The sequence below is a fragment of the Mustela nivalis genome, assembly GCF_964662115.1.
Source record: "Mustela nivalis genome assembly, chromosome: 4".
Taxonomy (NCBI): Eukaryota; Metazoa; Chordata; class Mammalia; order Carnivora; family Mustelidae; genus Mustela; species Mustela nivalis.
In genome coordinates, this window is record NC_139023.1 from 54,640,413 (window position 1) to 54,665,383 (window position 24,971).

The window sequence follows — 24,971 nt, forward strand, 5'->3', positions numbered from 1 at the left end:
GTTCATGAAGAACCGAGAAGTGCATTCTCATGCTGAAATCATGTCAAAGAAGAGACCAGAGACTATATGTATAGAAAGGGAGAAGAGGGGAGAGAATCACTGTTACCTGAACATGAAATTCAGCTCTGAGCTTCCTGGTGGGTAAGGGAGGAAATAGGTGGATGTGTATGGATGGAACATGTTACATAGTCCTCACCGTATATGCCAGATAGTCCTGAGAATGTTGTCTTCTTTGCTCTGTTGTTGTTTTTGTTGCTAAATTCCAAAAGATTGCTTTGGTCACACATGAAGTACCCATGGCCACCAGTCTTTCTGATTTTCCAGAGTCCGTGAACTTGAGAAAATCAACCACTGAGAAGTTATTGGGTCTTTTCTAAGAAGTACATTATGTCTTTCGAATAGGTCTGCACTTTCACTTCTGCTCTAGATCTATTCTTCAAACAGTGGCCAATGTGATCTTAACATATACGTTGGAATATGCCTTGGGAGTTGAAACAAACTCTACGGTGGATGATGTCACCTCACATTGAATGACTCCAACATCAGCTCGAGGCTCCATCCTGCTCCTGATCTCTTAGTTCCACTGCGTCCTCTCTTCTGCCTTTTGCACATGACCTTCCTTTGGCCTGGGATGATCTCTCCCCTTCTTCACAGAGAGGTCTCCTCTTGCCACCCATTGCCTCCTCAGCCTTCCCACGTGGCAATTTCTAAAGCAGATTTCATCCCTGTTTGTCTCTCTCTCCGTTTCTTTTTTTGCTTCTCTAACTGGCATTGAAACAAGCTATATTTGGTAAGATAAGATGAGGAAATAACTTTATTTTTCACCTACCACAGCTTCAAACCTGCTTGGGAAGTATTTGCCAAGGATGATATTACAAGCAAATCCCATGGCTTTTATGGTAAATTTTGCATATTAAGATCATCTAGTTTTTAGGTGTGAAATAGTCCAATCCAATTTAATGTCAAAACTTCAGTTCCACATCCAGTTTAAGACGTTTCCCATGCTTTTAGGCTCAAGCTTGACTTAAGGTCTTGTTGACCAGTATCCCAGTGCACAAGGGCCAGAGGAAATAGTGGTTTATGGTCTGAACTTTCATTTTTCACCTTCTTCTACCTGCTCCCCACTGGACTTCCATTGGCTTTTCAGTCAGACTGAGAGTGGAAAGAGAGACACAAGAAAATCTTTTTAGGTAGCTGGTGCTGTTTGCAGTTCTCACATGATAGTCAAGTGCCTGCTGTCAAGGTGGATAAGCAACTGCTTTTTCTTCCCTGGGACAAGCTCCCGCTGGTAGTCTCCCTCCTGCCATTCTCACCCTGCAGGGTTGCTCCCTAGTTCCCCTCCTGGGAATCCCTATCCCTTTGCTTCCTTCTCAGTGCTTTACCTCACACCATCTCTGTCTGCTAGTATGGTAGCACTCTGCTGAGCAGTCCTCTCAAGACCACTTGGCCTACTCTGCACGCTGGAAATATTAGACAGCTTGTCCTTGGCACTCCAGAAAGCCAGACTACTTCTAAGACAGCCAGCCCCTTCTTTTGCACTTTTTTTCGGATTTCTCTTCACCAGGATACTTAAGAGCTCCCCTAAAAGTCTGTCATCATGTTCTGCTCTGGTGCCATGGCAGCACCAGGGACCAGAGAACCCCTTTACCACCCACCTGCAGCTCTATTCTTTAATCTTTAGGTTTCCTTTATATGCACTTTGAGGAAAACAGGAGGATGTGGGTCACAGGACCAAAGACTGGTTTTAGCTGCCTCTTAGGACAATCCTGAATGGTGGAGCCATACCTTTATACCCTCATTAGAATTTGCTGGGGAAGTGGAACAGGCTTTCTTTAACACCTGTTTTTCCTGGTTTGGGGCTTGGAAAAAACACCCCAAATTCCACTTGATATTTTATTATTCTATGTAATTATTTTATTGATTTATTTTTGTCAGGAGCTCAGCCTAAGGAGAGAGTACTGAGCTGCCAGGTATAGGAGTAGCTGATTAAAACATCCAGGAACCAAAATGAAAGCAACAGGGAAGCCTTGGCAATGGTGTCTGCTGGAGGCTTAACCAGAGTAAAGGCTGCTTCCCCTTATCACATCCCCCCCCCCCCCATGGAATGGCATCCTGGTAGAGGGTCATGTGGATCAGCACTGGCAGGGGTCTTCTCTCCTTGAGGGAGCCCTTAACAAAAGGTACCTACAGGGTGCCTGTGTGGCTCAGTTGTTAAACATCTGCCTTCAGCTCAGGTCATGATCCCAGGGCCCTGGGGTTGAGCCTCTCATTAGGTTCCCTGCTCTTCACCTTAAAGTGAAGAGGGAGCCAGCTTCTCCCTCTTCCACTCCCCCTGCTTGTGTTCTCTCTCTGGCTCTCTCTTTCTGTCAAATAAGTAAATAAATTCTTCAAAACAAAACAGAACAAAAACAAAAAACCGAAGGGTTCCTGCAGTTTTATGGATGCTGGTGGAGGGAGAGGAAGAGGCAGTGGAAGAGGGAGAGGAAGGGAGGGGGAGGAGGGAGTGGGAGAGAGAGAAAGACAGAGTGGGGGAGAGGGGGAGGGGCCTGACGGAGGGGAGGGGGAGAGGGAGAGTTCGAGGAGTGGTAAACGACTAGGTATTCAGTCAGAATGGAAAAACTTGTCTTCAAATGTTTCCCTTTTCTTCCCCCATGAGGACGGCTTGGGAGAGGTACATGAAGACCTTGGATAAAGAGACCTAGGAATGAAAGTGCTTGGTTAGAAAAGCAAATATACAAAGAGTGTGACCAGAGGAGCTGGAGTCCTTGACTGCATCTCCCTTCAGAGACTACGTTGTACCGGCTGTCCCCAGGCAGCTGTGAGGAGGGCAAATTTCCTCTGTGAGATCTGCCAGGAAGGGCTTTTGGACTTCCCTATGGTTGCTCCTCAAAAATTGCACTTAATTTTTATTTTATTTTTAAACTATTTTATTTATTTACTTTAGAGAGGGAGTGAGCAAGAGAGGGCACAAGCAGGGTAAAGGGTTGAGCGGGGAGCCCAATGTGGGACTTGATCCCAGGACTCGGAGATCATGACCTGAGCCAAAGGCAGACGCTTAACCAACTGAACCACTCAGGAGCCCCACACTTACTTTTTAAACCAGGAGCCAGACCCCTCAATATTATTTATGTATTTATTATTTTTCTTCTCCAGGACGATGCTGGTTTCCCTAGTACAAACACAGTGCCTGGCTCATAGTAAGTATTGATAAGTGCTCATTGAGTAAGTGGAGGAATACTGGGCCAGTGGGAAGACCCCATGGTGGCTTTCATAGAGCTGCATTTGCTGAAGTCACAGTGCCTCACTAGGCAGCTCGTGCTTAACCTCCAAGAGTCATGTATTATTATTAGAGGAAAGAAAGCTGACTTTGATAGGTGGCACAAAGGAGGCTTCAAAGGCAGGGCATGGCTTGAGTTAGTAGGTCCGTTATGGAAGGGATTTGGAGAGAGGGAACTCGGAAAACGCCATTTGGCTCATAAACTTGACGTCAGACTCGCCCACACTTACTAGAGCCATCTGTCTTGATATCTCCCACTTCCCCAGCGGAACACTTAGAGCATGCAAATATCTGCTGGCAGCCTGCCGCTCCCCACCGGCACCAAACAAGGAGGGAAAGGAGAGGGTGGTATTTTGGGACCCAGATCCTGAATCTCATTTAGTCCACTCCATTTTCTGGCGTGGACATTTCATTTCTTTGGGCTGTAGATCAGTGATTGTATTTTTTTTTTCCTCCAAATCATTTTTACTCTCTTTCATCCTCTGTCACTGCTTCATGCTTCTACTAGATTTTAAGCTTCTGTTTATTGAATGGGGATGAGCGTACATTCGGGTCTGTAAAAATGCACAAAGAAAAGAGATTTGCAAATGCGTGACAGCTGTCATTGTATTCTAGGAACCTTGGATCCACAGAACCTATGAACCTTTAACCCTCCCTTCCTTGACTGTGGGTTTGGCTAGTGCTCATTGTTCCCTAAACGTTTAGCGCTTTGAAGAAAAATCAAGTAAAACCATGGAATCACAGAATCCCGGTGTCAGAGAAGAACTTTTAAATTCTACCATATGTTAAAGGCAAAATTTATCTCTTCAGTAAAAAGGAAAATGCCTTGGTAGGCCTTTCATTTGGAGAAGGCAAACCCCCTCCTACCACTTCCTGCCCACCCTCGGCATGGATTGGATGGGTAAGGATGAGATCAGTAGACACCGGAATATACTTGTGTGGTAAAATGAGGCAGAATTTCGAACATCTAATTGCAGACAAGACAAGAAGTTGTCGGGGGCCCAGGAACCTCACACAGGGGCAGTGGAGGAAACTGAGTAACTCTGTGGGCTGTGAAGCACAGGGAGGAGCCACAAAGCCAGAAGGCATTCTCTGTGCCAAGGATAGGAAAATATATTTCCAGGGTTTGGTACCTGATTTATAATTTGAAGTTGTTTTCTGCTCTGTGCTCCAAATATCCTTTGCTACTCCCAAAACTTCAGTAAAAATCTGCTCCATACAATTGTCTTGTGTTAGGGACACTCTGGGGAGTAAATGGAGAGTGGAGTTCTACAGGTCAGAGGGTCCAGGTGGTGTGGGCAATGACACAGGCTTTAAGGTGAACTGACTAAGAGGCAGACAGGAAGGAAGAAGAAAACTGCAGTAACTCTTCATCTGTAAAAGGAAGGTGGCCATCTGAGGAGTAAGAACAACATGATTTTGAGTTCATCTTATCTGTGAGTTCTGTCTTTGAAACACCCATACACTTGGTGAAAGGCTTTCTTGATTGTCATCCAAATTATTGATACAGGGCAGCAACACACCTGAAGAGGCTGCTGTTGCCTGGGATTACAACATCAGAGATGGCCTTTGGAGATCTACAGCCACATGCCAATCAGAACTCTTTGGGTCTTGACAATCACTTAGTTGCAAACTGTCTAAGCTGTATTTTCACCAGGCCACACTTTTCCAGAAAGACATTTTGATGTATTTTTGAGATGTATTTGAAAGCCAGAATGCCCAGATCTAATGTGTTTCCTCTATTTTCTCAATTAGGAACGTCATTTGAAATGGGAATAGATCAATCATATATCACTGATTTCTCATAAACATGCTACATCCTTTTGGTTGTATTTAGTGTTTCGATTGGTCACAAACCTGGTATCTAGTAGCCTTTTCATCTTTCAGGGCTGGAAGTGACTGCAGTGATGGATTATCTAATCCCACAGCCTCATTTTGTAGAAGGCCTTGAACTTCGACTTGACTAAGGTCACATGGCTGGTAAAAAGGAAGGGATTGAACTGAGTTTGTAATAAACATCTCCTTCCCCAGGTTTCTACTACCTGCTTTTTGTGGGGAGGAGATGTGTATGTACTTTGTAGCTCAACTGAAGTCTTTTTATTTTAGCTTTTGAAATGTGCATGTGCTGTTATACTAACCAGAGAGTAAACTCTTCTAATGACAGGTACTACTATTTTTTTGTGCCAGAGGCCAGGGGTGCTGCTGACCATACCACAATGCGTAGGACTGTGCACTGCAGCAAAGAATTATCCAGCCCCAAACTCCTCTAAGAATAGGTCTAGTATTAGTATTGTGTCCTTGTTTTGTACCCTGTATTGAAGAACTTTGCAGAAAACATTCAGTTCTGTGTATCTATATTCAACTGAAATTATTTAAGATTTTTTTTTTCCAAGTGATTGTAATTCTTCAGTTCTACAACAATGAACTGGGTCATTTCAAACTGATGTTTGGGTTGAGAACTAGAAAAGCAAACAAATACCTGTAAGAAGGTCCTGGAGAAGCTCAAAGCAAGGGAGAACCTGTAGATCCAAGCTCTGTGAGAGGAGGGTCAGGAGAGGTGAACTCCCTGTTGAAAGCAGCTTTTGCCCTCATCCCAAAGGGACAAAAAGGGGCAGAGAAGTGTGGGCTTTGACAGGCTCAGAGGCTGGGGGCTTTTGGTCTGGATCCTGTAGGACCTCATCCCAGGACAATTGTTCTCAATGGGGGCACTTTTGCTCCTTCAGAGGATTCTAGATGATGTCCAGAGACATTTCTTGTGGTCACAAATGTGAGAATGCTACTGGTTTCTAGTGGGTAAAATGCATGGACAGTTCCCACAACAAAGAATGATCTGGTCTAAAATGTCAATAATGCTGAGGTTGGGAAGTCCCAGTAAGACGCCCTTACTAGGAGTAAAGAAGAACTGGAGATAAATCAGCTCTCAAGACTGAAGCTCTGCTGAATCTCTGAGAATCTCCGGTTAAATTTTCAGCCTAGGTTCCTGACAGAAGCCAACACAAATCCCCACTGGAGAAGGATAATATTACCAGGAGCCTCAAATATATACCAGCAACCGAATACAAGATGGGGAGAGAGGGCGAGGGACAGGAAATAAAATCAAATGGGTCTATGTTTTGGCATTGTCCACTGGTGAAATGTTCATTTAGACTTTAGTTAGTTAAGGATTCATGTGGTAACCTTTAGAGTAATCACTGAAAGAATGATATTATATATATTATAAATTATATGCATAAGATATATATTATAAATTATGTATGCAAATTATATATACTTAAAGGATATATTAGAAATTATATATATAAAAATATATTTAATAAAGAAGGAAATTGAGTATTTAATATATCCAAAAAGGAGGCAAGAATTCAAAAGAAATAGAAGAGAAGTAAGTAGACTACATAGACTCAAGCCCAATTATATTAGTAATACATTAAGTGAAATCTACTACTCCCACTAGAATGCAAAGATAATCAAACTGAGTGAAAGAAATAAAAGACTGATTTTTTTCAAGCTCCCTGACTCTAAACAGCAAACTGTTGCAGAAGAATAATATTTATAATAGTTAACGTTATACTAAGTGATTTCTGTGGTCCAGCCCTTGAAGTGCACACTTGCTCAGTGTCACCTGGCTAGTACGTGGCAGAATGAGGATTTATTTATTTTATTTTATTAAAAAATATTTATATATATTTGTTTTAGGGAGAGAGAGAGCAGGGGGAAGGGCAAAGGCAGAGAGGGGAAGGAGAGGGAGAGAATCTGAAGCAGACTCCATGCTGAGTGTGAGCCTGATGTGGGGCTCTCTCTCACGACCCTGAAATCATGACCTGATCCTAAATCAAGAGTTGGATGCTCAGCTGACTGAGCTAAGGTGCCCCGTGAATAAGGATTTAAATCAGGTTCTCCGGACTCATATTCTTATCAACACTGCTAAATTAATTGAGACATTATTTAGGACAAACCTTTATTTTTATGGCATTTCTTGGAGTTTCAAATGATGGTGTTTCCTTCCACAAGTAATTAAATGGCATTTTTCACAACACATTCCCTTGTTATTTTGTTCAGATAATATAACAACTCTCACTATCTCTCTATTTTCTTTCTTATCATATAGTTATATTGCATTTATTTTGCTTACAAGTCTACAGGCCACCTGGGTAGTCCTGTGGCTGTGGGAGGGGCTTGGTTGATCTTGGCTGGACTCATTTCTTGGGTCTGCAGTCACAGGAAGCTTAGCCAAGGGTTCTTTGGTCTAGCATGGCACCAGGGTGTGTCTTGTCTGTTTCATGTATTTCTCCAGTTGAGCAGACAAAACTAGCCTTGTTCTTGTAGATCAGGCAGGGATTTGAAAGAGTGAGTAGAAGCACCCAAGGCCTTAGGGCCCAGAATGGATACATCTTCATTTCTGCAGTGTTTCATTGGCCAAAGTAAGTCTCAAGGCCAGCCTAGATTCAAGCATGGGAAATAAACTCTACCTCCTTAGAGGAGTTCCTAAAATGTCACATTGCCAGGAGCATGTTTACATGTAGGTGTGAAAAATCAAGGTCTTTAGGGCAACCAGTTTACTATATCAGCATCATGGCATGAGAGATTGGTTCTGTAACTACATCGAAGGAACCTGGGTAATAGCAATGTGCTATCCTAGAAGGATGGCAATGCTTGTTAAATGGTAGCAAAGCAGTTGGCAGATTTTTCCTTGTTGTATTCTGGTCCCTGTTCTCCTTTTGGGCACATTTTCATAGAGGGCTCTTTAGTTACAGACAATAGAAATGGACTCTTCTTGCCTGAAGAAAAAGGAAATTTGCTGCTAGGGTATGGGGGAATTCATAGAATTGACTAGAAGTTTGGATAAGCAGGATCAGGAATTAAGACATTTCTGGGGTATAGAAGTGGAGAAAAGAACAAAATAGTCTTATTTGGAAATTGCACGGGGATGCATGCATTTCAACCATTTGCATTTTGGGGGTCACTTTATTCAAGGTTCAAATCTCAGCAAGACAACATGTGATTGGCCTAACTTGGGTCAGATTCCCTCCCCATGGTTAGGGGGATCTCAGGACATTCCAAGTGACATTCTCACCGGGTATAGTCAATAGAAAAGTAATACCCAAAAGATGGTATATGGGCACAATTATCAAAGGAAAGCAACACAGATGCTGGGCAGCCAAGAGCAGCATACATCAACTCTATACTTTTAAAAAGAATTTCAAGTAGCTGTACTTGAGTAGTTTTTCAGGAAAGACATTTAAAAATGGGAGAGTAGGTGTACAGGACAAAAGGACTGGGAAGAATTATAATTCCCAAAATAATAAGTAATTTTCTGTGAGATGTGGGACTAGGGTTAGTTCCTTTTTTCTTTTTCCATAAAGTGTGTACTTATTACTTTTTAAATAAAAAATAAGCTTTATCTTTTAAGATGAATAGGATGAGGAAAGGGAGTCCCTTCTGAAAGTCTGAGGACATAATCACTAGCTACTCTGTATTAATAATAGGAGTATATGTTTCTCCTAAAATGCAACAACCAGCTTATTCATTAAACTATGGAGGGCATCATTTGTGAAGACGTGGATGGAACTAGAGGGTATTATGCTTAGCGAAATAAGTCAATCGGAGAAAGACAATATCATATGATCTCCCTGATATGAGGAAGTAGAGATGCAACATGGAGGGTTTGGGGGTAGGAAAAGAATAAATGAAACAAGATGGGATCGCGAGGGAGATAAACCATAAGAGACTCTTAATCTCACAAAACAAACTGAGGGGGGCGGAGGGGAGGGGTGTAGGGAGAGGGTGGTGGGGTTGTGGACATTGGGGAGGGTATGTGCTATGGTGAGTGATGTGAAGTGTGTAAACCTGGCGATTCACAGACCTGTACCCCTGGGGCTAATAATACATTATATGTTTATTAAAAAAATTTAAAAATTAATTAAAAAAAAACTATGGAGGGCATGTATTGCATGGAGCACTGGGTGCGGTACATAAACAATGAATGCTGGAACAATGAAGAGAAATAAAATAAAAATAAAATGGAAAACAAAGACAAAAACAAAAACTCAAAGCAGAAACAAAAAAGAAAAAAAAAAAAAAACCCAAAACCAAAAATCTACAAAACCCCAAAGTCAAAAAGCACCCAGTTTGGAAAAGACTTTTCATGAGGGTTGGGTGCAGAAGGAAGCGATTTCCCTCCATTTTTCTGGCTGGCAGCCCTTTTGCACTTTGATATTTGTTTCAACAATAAGGTGTTTCATTATTCCTCCTCCCCAAAGAGCCTGTGCTGGTATGAAATGCTATTGAAGGCTCTGGTTTGCCCAGACAGGTCTCAGCAAATGGGACCTGTGGGGAGAGGGGATCCTTTTTCTGGGTTGAAAAAAAGGAAAAAAAATAAAGCCTTTGCCCTGCAGGGACAATAGAACACACCCTTTCCTAATCAGAGGGTCACTCACCTCGGTGCCCTGTAGGGGAGAATCATCATCTAATTCCAAGCCTAAGGCTGGGTCATCAGACACACTGTCTTCTCCCTGCCCTTCTCCTAGTTTCTCCTACCAGTTTTCATGATCCAATTTCTCTGCTTCCTCAGACCAGCTGAAAAGGAAGTTATGAACTCTCTCCATCATTCGTCACTCTCCTAGGGCCTTCCTCCTTGGTAATTTTCCCATTTGGGGTCTTTTTTCTCTTCCCCTCTCTGTTTCTCCTCCTCTCCACACAACCTCTGTATCTCTGGGGGAGTTTTGTCTGTGCCTCTGGGCCTTTCTCTTTCTATTTAGTTCCCAGAAACCATTCTGGGATTCTATTTTCATCCATCCATCTATCCAACGGATCACGGTTGAAACCAGGAGTGCAATCAGTCCAAGCTGCTGGAGGCATCAGCTGTGGTTCGGCACCCATGTTGCTTTGTTTGTGGGCTATTTTCCGTTTCCCGTCATGCTCCAGGAGAATGGCCTGTCAGAGCCGGGATTGTGCTTTTTTCCCTCCTGCCAGCGGCCCTGCTTTGGAAACCCAGATTAGAAAAGATGGGACATTTTTTTAAAAAAGGAGTCTGCGCTATCTTGGCAGTTCCTTTTCCAATAGCAGATTTCTTATGCTTTGATAATTCCAGAGTGAGAACACAAATTGTTAAGTGGGTTGAAGGGGAGGGTTTTACTCAGAGATAAAGCTTTCTCTTTTGAGCTTCTTGCTGTTCTCTGTACCCCACTCCTAGCTCTTCTCACTTGGTGCTGATACAGTGCATGGACATCACGGCCTTTCACCTCCAGCCAGGGGGCTCCTGGAGGCCAGGGACTCCTGGACTTCTCCTGCCCCATAGGTGATCCACATGTATATGGATTAAAGATCTTTTTCTCCTCCTGGAGATTTATCTTCAAGCCCAACCACCCACTGAATACATTCTGACATCCTATGTAGTTGCAACTGATTGTAGCTGGAAGACAATGATGGGGTGGGTGATGGGGGTAAAGAAGGTAGATGTGTAGGCTGGAAGGAGGAGGGCAGCACAGGGCCCCAGAAGTCGGGACCGGAGTTACCATTGCTAAAGTGGAATGAGCGAAGGAGCCCATTAGTCCTCCCATCTCAGAGGACCTGACGGATCCCTTCAAACCTCTCCGTGTTCAGGGATAACAAAAATGATAATAATGATGTTAATAGCTGCTAATAATGGATGCTAATACCACCATGCAGGAAATGTTCTCAAATCTTTGCATTTCGCTCCTTTTGTCCTCACGGCAATCCTAAAATGTGTGTTCTGTTCTTGCCATCCCCATTTTACAGACGAGGCAATGGAGGCCAAGAAGTTTGCCCACAGTCACAGGGCTGGGAAAGGCAGTATGGAAATCAGGAGTCCAGGCAGGTGGGTCTAGAGCTGATGCTGTAACCACCACACTCCTGGCGATTCCCAAATGTTGATCTCTAGGACTGGCTTGTCTCCTGAAGGTTTACTGACTGCAGCCTTCCTGGGATGACTACAGACCCTGACATCAGTCCTATCTTTGTGATCCCCATGGTCACGTCTAACTGTCCAAGGATGAAACTGCAGAAGGGTCTGGGGAGCTGGGGAGAGGGAAGGAAGGGAGGAGGAGGCCCCCTGGCACATAAGTCTGCTTCTCCTGCTCCTGCACCTGCCATGTTTTCTCTTTCAGCTAGCAGCACTTCATTCCAAACAGTTTAGGAACTAAGGAGTCTGGGAGTTTCCTTGTGCCTCCTGTGCACTCACTCCCTGGGTCACCACAACTTGTTCCTCTGGCTTCATAATGCTGCTCATATCCTCCTGTACCAGGGACTACCAGCACCCACTTTCAGGTCCTTTCAGCACTTTCTGGGGCTCCTGTAGTGATCCTAATGGCACACCTAATGGGTGTCTCCACCAACTAGGGCAGCGTCTAGCCCACACTGGTTACAACATGGACTGCTGGGTCCCTGCCCAGTTTCCCACTCACTGAAGCTGGAGCAGGGCCTGGGAACTTGCCTAATGCCATGTCACAGTGTCTACATCATTCACCTCACTTCATCTCATCATGTGGGCATTTTGTCATCTTATGTCATCAAGAAAAGGAGAAGAAGAGGGAGAAGAAGAAGGTGGAGCCTTTTGCCCTCTGATCTAACTTCTTTAGAAGTGCAGAAGACCATCTAAGACATGAAATCCCCTATTGCAACGGGCAGCTTCCTTCAGGAGACTCCTACTAACAATGCTATTGATCCACTAGGAATCTTGGCTGAACAGGATCTGCATCTCTAGTCCCTGCAGCTTGTGTCCCGGACCCTTCTAGGGGGAGACTTACTGCCAATTGCCCAAGTGATTATTACTCTTACTGTCTGTGTCACTACTTTTTTGCTGCCAAACCAGTGGGAGAAGGGCATGGAGAACTGGGAGAAAGAACTCATGGTGTAGTCAAAGAAACTGCAGTTGCAGGGTTGTTTCCCCATTTGCTCTTAACCTGAAAATTCAGGTAATAGTCCACACTTTAAAATGGAACTAAAGAGCACCTGGGTGGCTCATTCAGTTAAGCATCTGCCTTCGGCTCAGGTCATAATCTGGGGTCCTGGGATCTAGCCCTGCTCTCTCTCTCTGTGTCTCTCTCTCTCAAATAAATAAATCTTTAAAAAAAAAGTAAAAAAAACAAAATGGAACTCAAATATCCAAAGAAACCTTGATGCTTCACTGATTAAATCTTTCACCCCCACTCCAAGCCAGTGGATTAACTCCTTGGGTATCTGTCCCCTGAGGCTCCTGTTCCCTCTTCATTGGAATAGAAACTTTGGAGTACAGGAACTCTGAGAACTTGTCCTTTGAAGTCCTGAATCCTGTTATTGTGGGAATTCTGGGTGTTCTAATTAACCTTGACCTTGTTCTCTCTGTAGCCTCAGGCTAACGCTGCCTGGGCAGAGAGCTTAAAATACCTGCAGGATACATTACTGCTGGGTAAGAAGGAGAGGAATCGGCTCTTAGGAAAATCAATTTAGATTCAGCAAATATTTGTTGAGCTCCCTACTATATGCCATTTCCTGTGCTAGATTCACCTACAGATATACAGATTCTTAGGTAAGGCCTGTCTTGCCTCAAGATGGCCTTATAAATAAGTAAATAAATAAAGTCATTAGACAACTGAACTCCATTTGTCTGCATGACCCTCCATAAGCAGTTGCTTTCTTTACTATATTTAAGTTGAATTGGCATGTTTGATTAAGTTCCTTGGGCCTCCGGTTTTCTCTGATCTCACAATTTAAACATTTGCTTTTAGACTGACGACATTTCACAAGATGCAAGATGGTCTCTTATTTAAATATCTTAATATGCCCTAGGGAAGAGGCCCAAACAACAGAATCCAGAATCTAGCCTCAGAGCCTCAGCCCAAGACCATTGTAAAGCTAGTTGCATGTCTGACTTTCTGCAGCACAGTAGAGCTTCCTGGGGACAGAGAAGAGATCCCATACTCTGTGGTGGATCAATGCTGGGCAGAAGGTCAATGCTCAGTAACAATGGCTGAATTTGGGATCTTTCTTTTCCACCCAGAGCATCTCCTGGAGGATGTAACAGTGAGGGAGGTTACGTGTTCTCCACCCACTTTTCAGAATCTAAGGGCACTGACTTCTTCCCTCCTTCCCCATTCTATACAGCAGCCTCCTTGCCCTTCTCACTGTGGGTTTGCTGCCTTTATTATCCACGCTCTGTTTATGTGCCAGGCATCTGTTCCATGTCACTACCGTTTAAAACATAGGCATTTAGTGTTTGAAGAAAGATCATCAACTTGGGATTCTTGTTTGTAACTTCTGGATTCTTATGACAGTCGACCATAGCAATTTAGGAGTGAGTTGCTTAGTCGAATTTAACCTTGACAGAGGATGGCTGTTTGGGCAGTTTTTTAATGTTATTAAATATTGCCCCAATTCAACAGAGGAGCCTCTTTTCCCAACCTTATTCTATTATCACTCTCAATGTCCTCTGGGGAAAGTAAAGGGAAAATTGGGTTTATAATGAACATGTTTTATATTACAGTCCATGGTACATAGTAGGCACTTAACTAATGTTAGTTCTCCTATCTAGCTAAAACGGCGTTATCTGGAAATATAGTCTTTCTACAGCGTTTCTGAAACAAAGGTTCCAACCTTAGTTCATGAGCATGGATGGAAAAAGATTGCACCATTATTTTCATTTACTGCTAACTGATTTTTAGGATGTCTTTCGGTGATGAATGTGAATAACACACCACAGTGCTATCAACAACACCAGTGACATTGTCTTCAGAAATGCTTTCATATTCTGTTTCAATTGTGGCGGGTATCCTGAAATAGCATTTGTATTTATTTATTATTGTTATTCATTATACTTATTTACTATCATTTACTTCTTATTAGGCCCACTCTTTATTATTCCATGCATCAATAAAGAAGCACATACATTACTTAATCTCAAGTTTGTGTTTTTAATGTTTTGTTAGCTATATTTCAATATAATATGCTTCTTTTATAAGCTTATGCATCTCTTCTATGTATTGAAAAACATTATCCTGAGTGGGGCTCCCTAGGATTCACCAGCACAAAGATTCTCGGCACAAATATTAACAACTTGTTTTTTGACAACATTCTTCTGGAGTTTATATGGCTTATTTGTTTCTTGTTCTCTCCTTTCCTCTTTAATATTGCTTAGGGTACTTAAATTCCTCCTTCTGTTTTTTGGTGTCCCCCACTCTCTCTCTCAGTAAAAATAACATGCACATTAAAGATTCAGGGAATAGAGAAAAAAGACCATTATCTAGTTATATTCACTGTTAATAGCTTGGTAAACTCTGAGAAATATATATTTTTATGCATGAATTTTTACTTTTAACGTATTTGTAATTAAATGATTAATCTCTTTTTTTTTTTTTTTTTAATCTCAATTTTGCAACATGCTTCAACCATTTTTTTTAAACTAGTGAAATTTCCCATTTCAGCTTGAGCTTCCCACCACCTACCCCTGCCCTGTTAACAGGGTTAAGAATTATATCCTTGTTTATTTGTTCTGAATTATAGCTGACTCTCCTTTGCTTTTTGAAACTAGATAAATACACTGTCCTTGGAGTGTATTTGGCCTTCTTTGGATCAATCCATTCTTGGTTTATACGTATTTTTGGTTCTTGCATGTATAACACCACTTTTAGTAATGTTTTCACTGTTCTAATAGGATACACTTTGGAACAATTATAGTGGGAAGGTAAATACATAACAGTTTAATTGGTGGAGTCACTAGTTTTTCTGACTCCTTTTCTCAGATAACTAGGCTCCAGGGCTCTGGTATTGTGTGTGACTGAGGTCAGTCACTGGGAGGATATAAGGGATCTCTCTTCTGAAACCATACTGAATGGAGTTTAGGGATAGAAGAGGAAGGCCGCATTTCAGTGAGATGACAAATCAAAGCCAGCGAAACCACTGGCATGAATGGCCTATCCCCAAGAAGCTAGGCTAAAAGGGGGTAAGGGTGGATAACTCATATTCTCTCGAATCCAAAGACTTTCACTTAAATCCATTCACTCACTTAGTGACCCTGAGAGGACCAAAGTTTATGAAGCTCATTTTTCCCATCTATAAAGATAGAACAATATTAACACATATCTTTCAGAGCTGGCTATGTGGATCAAATGGAATAATATACATAAAAGTAATGTGTTGGTGTTATTTTATGATTATTATTGGTTGATAAAAAATGTGATGGATGTGTGGGTGATATATTACAAGCTATTTTCCATGAAGACTTCCAAATCTCCCCAGTGCTTAGTTGTTCGTTGTCTTTTCTGTCCTCAAACTACTTTGTTCATGTGACTATAATAACACTTTCCTCTGTATTGTCATTTCTGACCTGTTTCTTTCTCTTCCTCTACCAGCCTCTGAGGATAAGCATGTGTGTCACTCATTTTTCTGACCTTAGCACCTAGTACAGTACCGGGTACATCATAGGTCCTAGATAAGTCAGTGAGTAAAGAGGCAAAGTGAAGATGCAGCAGTTTACAACCTGGCAGAGGAGAGAAGTCATATAGAGATGCCACTCTGAGAAAGTAGATGACACTTAGGGAGACTGATGGCATGGTAGGGCTGAGCAAAGACAGACTGTTAATGCTATAGGGAGAGTTCAGGGAAGACTTCTTGGAAGAGGCAGAATTTGGGCTGAAGCTTGAATGCCATTTGCATATCAACTGTGGTATAACAGATATATAAAGTTTGCATATATTTTCATAGGAGCCTCAAAACATATTTAAATTCAATGTATGTGATATTCAACATGCTTGGCTTTACCTGGTTAAGTGAGTCCCAAGGAATCATTGTTAGAATTGCTGTATGGTATTGAGAAAAAGCACACAAAGGAAGTTCCTTGTTGTTCCATGTATCCATTCATTGAAAACACAGCTCTACGTATTTAACATGGGAAAAAATCAAACCAACAAACCCAAACTCTGTTAATTATGATAATGGCTAACTAACAGCTGTAACCAAGACACCCTAAATACCATGACTTAAGGAAGATGAGTTTACTGTATTCTCATGATACATCCCTGAAGTGGGCTGCTCTGTTTCATGCGGCCATTCATGGATCCAGGTTCCTTTCTTTTATGTTATTGCTTTGTACTCCTTAAGGCATTATCCTCATTTGCATGGTCCTTCTGTGATGCTGTTCATGGGAAAGGAAACAGAAGCTCTCCTGAGTCAGTGGCTTGGCAATGGTGCAGAATTTCCACATGTCATTGCCATTCACATCCCATTGGTCTAAACCTAGTTGTACATGTAGCATGCCTAGCTAGCTGTATGGGAGCCTCGGAAATGTAGGCATCAACTACATTACCCCAACTTAAATTCTATTCCTACTGAAGAATGAATACATAGATTCTGGTGGGTAACCATTAGTGTTTGCCAAAGGAAGACTACACACAACATGATCAGCCATTTACAAGTATATTCAGGGCATTTTGGCAAACATTTAATCAGTCTTTTATCACAGACCTAAGCAATACATAGGTTCCAAACCATCCAGTATCCACAGGGTGGTAGAGGTTTTGGTGGCTTCTTTAGTCCACTTCTAGCTGGGGGGTTTAGCTGGGGTCTCTTAGGGTGCACCCAGAACGTTTTCTTTCCCCCTCACTTTCTTCCTATGTGAGCCCTTGGCTATCTTCATCCTGTTGCTCTTTTCTTAAAAATTCTGCCTTCTCCCTGTATATTGCCTTAAATTTGTGTCATTCCCTGCTTCACATGGTTGCCCTGCTGGGAAGGAGCATGGGGCAGAGTGAGGATTTCACATACTGCTGTTAGAGGAAAAGAAAAGACAGAGGAATCTTCACCAAGGTCTTGCTTCAGGGCCCCAGAGACATTTAACCTCTTGCCCTGTGAGGGTCAACTCCTGCTGCTGATAATCTCATGAGCCTTTCTTCTCTCTGTGTTACAAGGCACAGTCCTTTCTTATAGACATTAGCAGAGAGAAGGTGATGGAAAGAGGAGAGAAATGCCCACTCTAACAATGGAAAGAATTGAAGAATGAATGAAGGAATGAGTGAGTGGATGAATAAATGGGGTTTCTGCCTTGCCTCTGAATCCCCATTGCGCAGAGATGCAGCAGGATGCAAGTCAGATGTTGTCCCCTCTTCCATGGAGGTTCAGTCTGGAGGTGAAGAGAGCCCCAGAATGAGTCATTCCAAGTGGCCTGAATATTATGAGGGCTTTTGACACATGTAATTGGGTAACCTTGGTTGACATGTAGGGTGAGAAGAGGCTCATCTTCAAAATGAGGTTCAGGCTTAGATTTAAATAACATGAAAGAGTTAACAGAGGAGTGAGTGAGTGAGTGGGGTGGAGGATGGGCAGGGGAAAAGAACATTCCAGGAACAGAGGACAGTGTCATGAGAACCCTGAGGCAGGAGTTAGTGTCGCCCCTTAATGGAACCAAGAGACGTTCACTCTAGCTAGGGAGCAGGAAATGATGGGGTGAGGGCATCCTGGCTGTGTAATTCTCTCCAAGGAGTTTGAACTGCTTCTGAGGGCAAGAGGAAACGACAGGAGAATTTTAAGTAGGAAAGTGATATGAATAGATTTGCACTTTAAAAGAAATCCATCTGGAATCAGAGTGGAGAATAAATTGGTGGAGGGAAGAGAGAAGGGCAAAGCAGAAGGCCGTTGCCATGAACTTGGAGTGAGAGGATGGCTGGGAGAGATGGTGGAGACACTGGAGGGACAGAGGGTCAAGAGTCCTTAGGTTCTAGCAGGAGGATGCATTGGAGGCTAGGGAGAGGGTAGGGAATTTATTTGCCTGGGGGACCTAGTTCATGGACGGGGGAGCCCTAAGACACTAAGCTCTAACTGCACTGTCCCTCTCTACCAGAGGCTGGTGAAAACAAGTCTTCTTGTGACAACCATCACCAATGGGTCATTACAGATGAAGAAATCGAGGCTGCAAGAGGCTACATAATCAGCCCAACATTAAAAAGGCAGAGGGGCTAATCAGGACTCAAACCCAGATAGGTGGTCTCACAAAGCCCACATCCTTTTCTACTGCAGCCGTGTTTGGGGAGAAACCCCAGTGCTACGCTGCCTCTGAGTCTGCTTCCTCTGCACACATCCTCCCTTGCACCATGAAGGTTGACTCCTACCATGTGCTATACTCAAGAACTTTGTGGATTCTTCTCTCTGAGTTATAGATCACAGTTTTCTCTTACAGTCTTAGTCTTGGGAGGTATAGAAAAAGAATGATGGAAAGGGGAGAGATGTGCTCACAGCACCAGAATTGGAACTGTGGCCATCGTAGGGTTTGGAAGTGGACAGGATCCAGCAAAGAAATTAGGAATAGAGGGAATGTAACAAAAGAGGCAAAAGTAGGAGAAACATCACCCTGAGTCTAGAGAACCATGACCTTTCCCCAAAATGACATGGCAGTGTCCATGATCCAACAAAAAAGCAGCGAAGAATAGGACTTTGGATCCAGACAGTCCAGGATGTGAGTCTATTTTCTCCTTATTAGTGGCTTTGAGCTTTTTACCCATTTATATCAATTTTCTGAGCCTCAATTTTTTTTAGGGGTTCTGACATAGGTTGGCAAAGAACATGCATGGAGAATGGCTGATTGAGGCAACTGGTGCATGGTTAGTATTGAGAGGACTGGGTTCTTTCATTCCTGGGTGACCATTGAATTGATCATCCAATGGGAACACTTGTAGGGAGAAAGGGAATGCTAGATACTTTCACTAGGACAATAGGCAGAAACTGGAACTGTCCCAGCAAACTGGGACATAAGGAGTCGCCTGTTCACATCCAACTCTGTCACTGGAAGACATAAAATCACTGTCATACCATCTGCCTGGGCCTGGATTTCTGCTCTGAGGTTGTTGGAACTCTTCATTCCTTTGAGTCATTCATTCATTCATTCAGCAAAATAATGCCAGATCCAGCACTGAGTGCAAGGGAGACAGTAGTAACAAGATCCAATGCATGGTACATCTCTTGAAGGAGTTCAGAGTTTCATGGAGAAGTCAGGCAGTGACCCCACAGTGTGATCATTGCAAGCTTAGGGATAATGGGATTGTATCTGGAGGTGGGGCATCAATTCACGGAATTGAGTGTTGGAAGAGGACCTTGAGACTTAGTGCATTTTTTTCATTTTATAAACAAGAACATTGAGGCCCAGAGAGGTAAACTGACTTGATTAAAATCAACCCTCTAATTAGGGTCTGACTAGCACCCAGAAAGTTTATTCTGATGCACGACACCCAGGTTATTGGTGACACAACAGCCCTGGTCAATCAGAGGTTCCCCCTGGGCTCCACCTTGTGTCTGTTCCATCTTACCCTCCACTGGGCTCTATTGACCATCTCTTCTCGGTTCACCACCTCTCTTCCTTTCCTCTCTTCTGTATATTCAGTTATATACTGTGGGAGATGCAGACATGAATGAAAAAGTTTCTAGTCCTTAGGGAGATGAATGAATGAATAGTAAGTGATAAAAAGAGACAGAAAGAAAAAAAATGTTCACTAGAAGTAAAGGTAATGTGCACTGGTAATTTAAGATGATTAATTCTGTGGAGCGATTGGAGAAGGCTTCTTTTGAAAGGTAACTTTGATACTGAACTAGACATTTATTAGAAATTTTTCCCATAGGTGGAGAAATGAGAAAGGCAGACTGAGACTAGCATGAGCAGGAGCATGGAGAATGGAAACACATTTCCTATTTATGTGATTGTTGATGGGGGCCCAGGAAGACACGTTAGGTTTGCGGAACATTGATGTAAATAAATTGTAAAGAATCTTAAATGCCTTTTGTAGGAGGCTTTTTAAAAAACAATAACAAGTAATAAGAACAACAACATTAATAATAATTCGGTGACTGTCACAAGTCAGCCATGCTCATGACCATAATTGTTTAGATATAGACAAATATATGAGTTGGATCTTGTAGCCCCATTTTACAGATAAGGAAATAAAAGCTCACAGAGGCTACCTATTCATCTGAATGCACAGAATTGGTAAATGACAGGCTGATGAGCTATTTGAATCCAGGCTTTTTGGAATATGCAGAGGCTTCAGAGAAGTATGGAGTGAGATGTGGGGATGGGCTTTCCCACCGAAGTGTCCTGGGTTTGAATCTTGCTGATATCACTTCCCAACCATGAGACCTTGGTTGTATCACCTTGCTCACTCAGCTTCTCTTTCCCCATCTAGTAGGCAGGCATAATTATAGTGTGATATAGGAGTGATATCTAGGAGTGATAAAAGTATATAGCAACTGGATGGCGTGGCACTGACCATTCAGGGTGGATATAATTCATAACCAGTCAGAACGGCCATTATGAAGATTGGCTTTGTCCACTTCATCAGGCTGTTGTGAAAATTCAGTGGCATTTTTGCTTGTAAATCATTTGGAACAGTACTTGGCATGTTGTGAGCTCTCAAATTTTGGTGAATTAGAGAGTCCAAGGTAGAACAAGAGCAGAGTTTAGAAAGGAGAGTCATTGTGGGATAGATTCTGAAGGACTGGCACTGGCACATATGGCTGTACAGGGACAAGAGGTTAGGAGTTAGAGTTTCAATTTCTGCTTCTTGCTTGGAGACTAATTTGTGATACAACTTTAGGTGTATTACTTAAGGTCTTTGAGCTGAGAGTCCTCACATGTGAGCAAGATGAAAACAACCTTCATTATAGAGTGATTGTAAGGACCACATGTTATAGACTGAATGTGTGTGTCCCCTCCAAATTCACAGGTCCAAATCCTAACAGTGTTAAGAGGTGGGATCTTTGGAAGGTAGCAGATCGTGAAAGTGGTGTCTTCATGAATGAGAGTTTAGTGTCTCTCTCTCTCTGCTCCCTGCTGTGTGCTGTGTGCTGTGTGAAGCTGTATGAGGCTGTGTGAGGCTACTTGAGAACATGGTCATCAACAAATCAGGGAGCTGGCTGTCATCAGACACTGGATCTGCCAGCTCCCTGATCTTGGACTTCCCCATTTCACAGCTGTGAGAAATAAATGTTTGTTGTTCAAGCCAGCCAGTCTGGTAATTTGTTGCAGCAACCTGAGCTAAGATGTTAATGACACCTAGGAAGGACTGCTTTCATGGCTTTACACATACTCTTAGAAGGTGACTTCTCTCACTATGGAGTAGCTCATTACTCACTGGTAAGGGGGTGTTCACTTTCTCTTCCCCACCATGGCTGGAGGATATTTCCCAAATGGAGGTTGAATATATCTTGATGTATCATAGTAAAGTGGGTCATTGTGATATTTAATATCTTTTTTCCTTTTCTTATTTTATTGGGCCCAGGATATTGAATCTTCTGTTCAGTTGGCATTTTCCACGTTGTTATAAATTGACACATGTGAGAAGTTTAGACCCAGTCAATGCATATGGCAGCTACTTATTTGTTTGTAACTTAAAATGGTGCCAAGAAGTAATAAGAACAAAGGTCAATTGATGGAATTAAGCTTGTGCTTCTTCTCTTTTTCCCAGTGCTGCTGGTTGCCTAACAAGGTGTGGGTGGGATGCGTGTATGCTGGGCTCCCAGGATGTTTAAAACTAGAGGAGACAGATTCTCGTGGGGGAGGCAAGGGGATGTGGGCAGCTTGATCTTGGCTGAGTGGAGGCTTTGAAATGATAGGAGATTTCAGTCTGAATCCAGGCTCTGAAACATGGTGGTCCTTGGGCGGGTGGCTTTATGTGTCTGAGTAACAAAGCATAAACATAGCACAAGGTGGGAAGGAAAGAATGGGGCAGTGCGGGAGATAATGTGCCTCAACGTACCCAAATAATGTCTGCATCTCAACATCACGTTTCCACATCCCAGAGAAAAGAGTCCTTTGTGCCTTCCAAGGAAGTGCTTGAACTGGCTTAATCAGCTAGGATTTGAAACTCAGTTTTTCAGTTTACAAAGCCCAAGTTCTGGGTTTCATTTTCTGAACTATTTTGTGCTTTATCATTTTGGCATGTTTATTCATGAGTTCCCTTTCTAGGGATGCCTTCATCTTTGCAAGTCTAAATCTTACCAATATTTCAAAACCAGCTCAAATGCTACCTTCTCCAAAAAACCTCATCTTTTTTTTCTCTTTAAGCATTTGTATATTTTTATATTTTGTTAGATTACATGAATTAGCTCCCCTGCTACGGTACAAACTCTCAGGTAAGCTCAAGTCTGGACCCTCCATAGCACCTCGGGTGGTGTAATGCCCGTGACAGGGGTTTTATTGCTTGTTGTGTTGCCAAATATTTACAGAGAGACAGGCTATTTGTTGAAAGGACTCAGAAAGCGAAGAAACGCAAGACAGTAGCTAGGAAGACAGTGGAAATCTGGAAAAGTAGGTTTTTAAGATGCTGCCCATCAAAGTATATGCCCATCAAGGCTTCGTAAATTTCTCCTCATAATGTTCAGAGGGGGAGATCATGCCTCTGCACTGTGATTCTATTTCTCTTAGTATTTGGTTTTGTCACTGCCAAGGCAAAGTGGATCTCCATTAGATTTATTTCCTCAGAACAAAGCCCAGCATTGTTATTGGCTTCTTATTGTAGTGATCAGAAATTCTCTAAACTTTGAATGATTTAAAATGAAGCAGGCAGGAAAGGAAAGCAACACCAGTGATAGAAATATTTGTTATGATTTTCTCGAGCTTTTTTTTTTTTTATTTGTTAAAATGATTAGAATTCTTAGTGGAAAGCAAAGGCCAGAATTAAAAGTAAAAGAAAGCAGATTTGGATTGAAACTAAAATTTATGAGATGGATATTGAAAGTTAACCTAAAACCAAAGGAAAGAATATGTTGTATGTTGTAGATGCTAAGAATAATATATTCAAGATGCATTGCTTGGAGGCAGCCATTAACTCCTGAGTTTATTTAATGAAAACACTTTTGGTTTTTGCAGATAGTCTTCTGGTTTGTACACACATACGCTTTGCTGAAAACAAGTATATGTTAACCTCAAATGTGTGAAAGATACAGACAATCATGTTAGGGTGAGAGTCCCATTCCAGAGAGCTTGAAATACCGTAAAATCCCCAATTACATCTTCAGTTTTAGTCACAGTATTCAACAATACATTATTAATGGTATTTTGTACGTTAATCTTTCACTTCTTTCCCTTCACAATTAATCACATCTCCGGTTGGCCCATGCTATGTTCATTAAGCAGTGCATTGGAATGAAGCTCTGCTGCTTTGGGTATGCTTAAAGATTTCTGTCTTAATTTTGATTGCAATATGTTTATGAGGCTTATGTTTTCTATCACTTCAGTCAAGACATTTTTTCAATTTCCCATTTTTATTTTTAAAAAAGGACAAAATAGAATAAAGTGGTTTTGGGAAAAAAAAACACACAAGCAAACAATGGAATTCTCTTCAAATAAATCCTTCCTAGGATCCCAGTCTGTAAAGCGTACAGAAATGGAGCAATCCCAACCAGAAATAGGAGAGGAACACAGGATCTCAGAAGCCCCTCTGTGGACTCCCCAGAACTTATTTAAAGATCTTTACAATATTGTATTCATATTTATGCATTGAACACTACTGTACAGCCTAAGGTGGTGACACTGTCAGAAGGAGTTTGGCAAATACTACTATTAAATAATTCAAAGGGTTCATTTGTTAGCTCATGGAGGCAAGTCTTTCTTGGGTAGATCAAAGGTGGTTATGGTGTTGAAATATGCTGTATGAACATGCAGGTTGTCTGAAAATACAACTTCTGGAAGTAGATGCTATCTGCGTTTCACTGATCTAGAACCACCTGTCTAGCTTCAGCCTGGACCACTCTCTCCTCTTCCCTTCTTGGACAGATGTTTTGCTAGCCCCTTGCCCTGAGTGCCATCTTTCCATTCACCTGTCCTTCGATCTGAGACCATATTCCTTTGCTCTGTACTCTCTGGCCACCTATGCTGTTTCACAGGCATAAAATGGGGAGACTGACTTTTGAAGGCTTTCCAGTTCTCTCTCTCTCTCTCTTTTTTTTTTTTAAGATTTTATTTATTTATCTATTTGACAGACAGAGATCACAAGTAGGCAGAGAGAGAGAGGAGGAAGCAGGCTCCCTGCTGAGCTGAGAGCCCGATGCGGGGCTCGATCCCAGGACCCTGGGATCATGACCTGAGCTGAAGGCAGAGGCTTTAACTCACTGAGCCACCCAGGTGCCCCAAAGGCTTTCCAGTTCTTCAGGCTTCTGCAGTATGTGGCCAGTTAAACCTTCAACACCAACCCAAGCAAATTTTTATGTTGGAATTGCTGTGATGTCAGGTATTTCCCTGTCTTTACTCTGTTCATTTGGGAAATTAGTTCTTTGTTCATTTTTGTTAGCTTTGTATCCAACACATATTGGATGAATGCCTGATACAGGTAAAGCTCTATGCTAAATGTTGTGGGCTCTCCTTCAGTTCCCCCTCCTCTTTCAAAAACCTATGCAAACAACGCCTTCTCCATGAACTTTTTCCATGTTCATTCTGTAAGATGAGAGCCCTGGATCTGGCTGGTGCTTTGTACATAACTATGTGCAGACATTTATTACAAGCTACTATTTAGGTACTCACAGGACTGTCTTTTTCACTTGTATCTGACCCTCTTGAGGACAGGGGTTTGCCTTAATCATTTTTGTCTCACTCGGAATGGTGTGATTTGCGCATATCATCTACATTCTGAAGGAAGGAGGAAAACTTTTGTGCAGTAGACAAGCCCTAAGGTGGCCCCCAGGGAGCCGTACCCATGTATATCCCCTGCCCCCAGAGAGTGGGAGACAC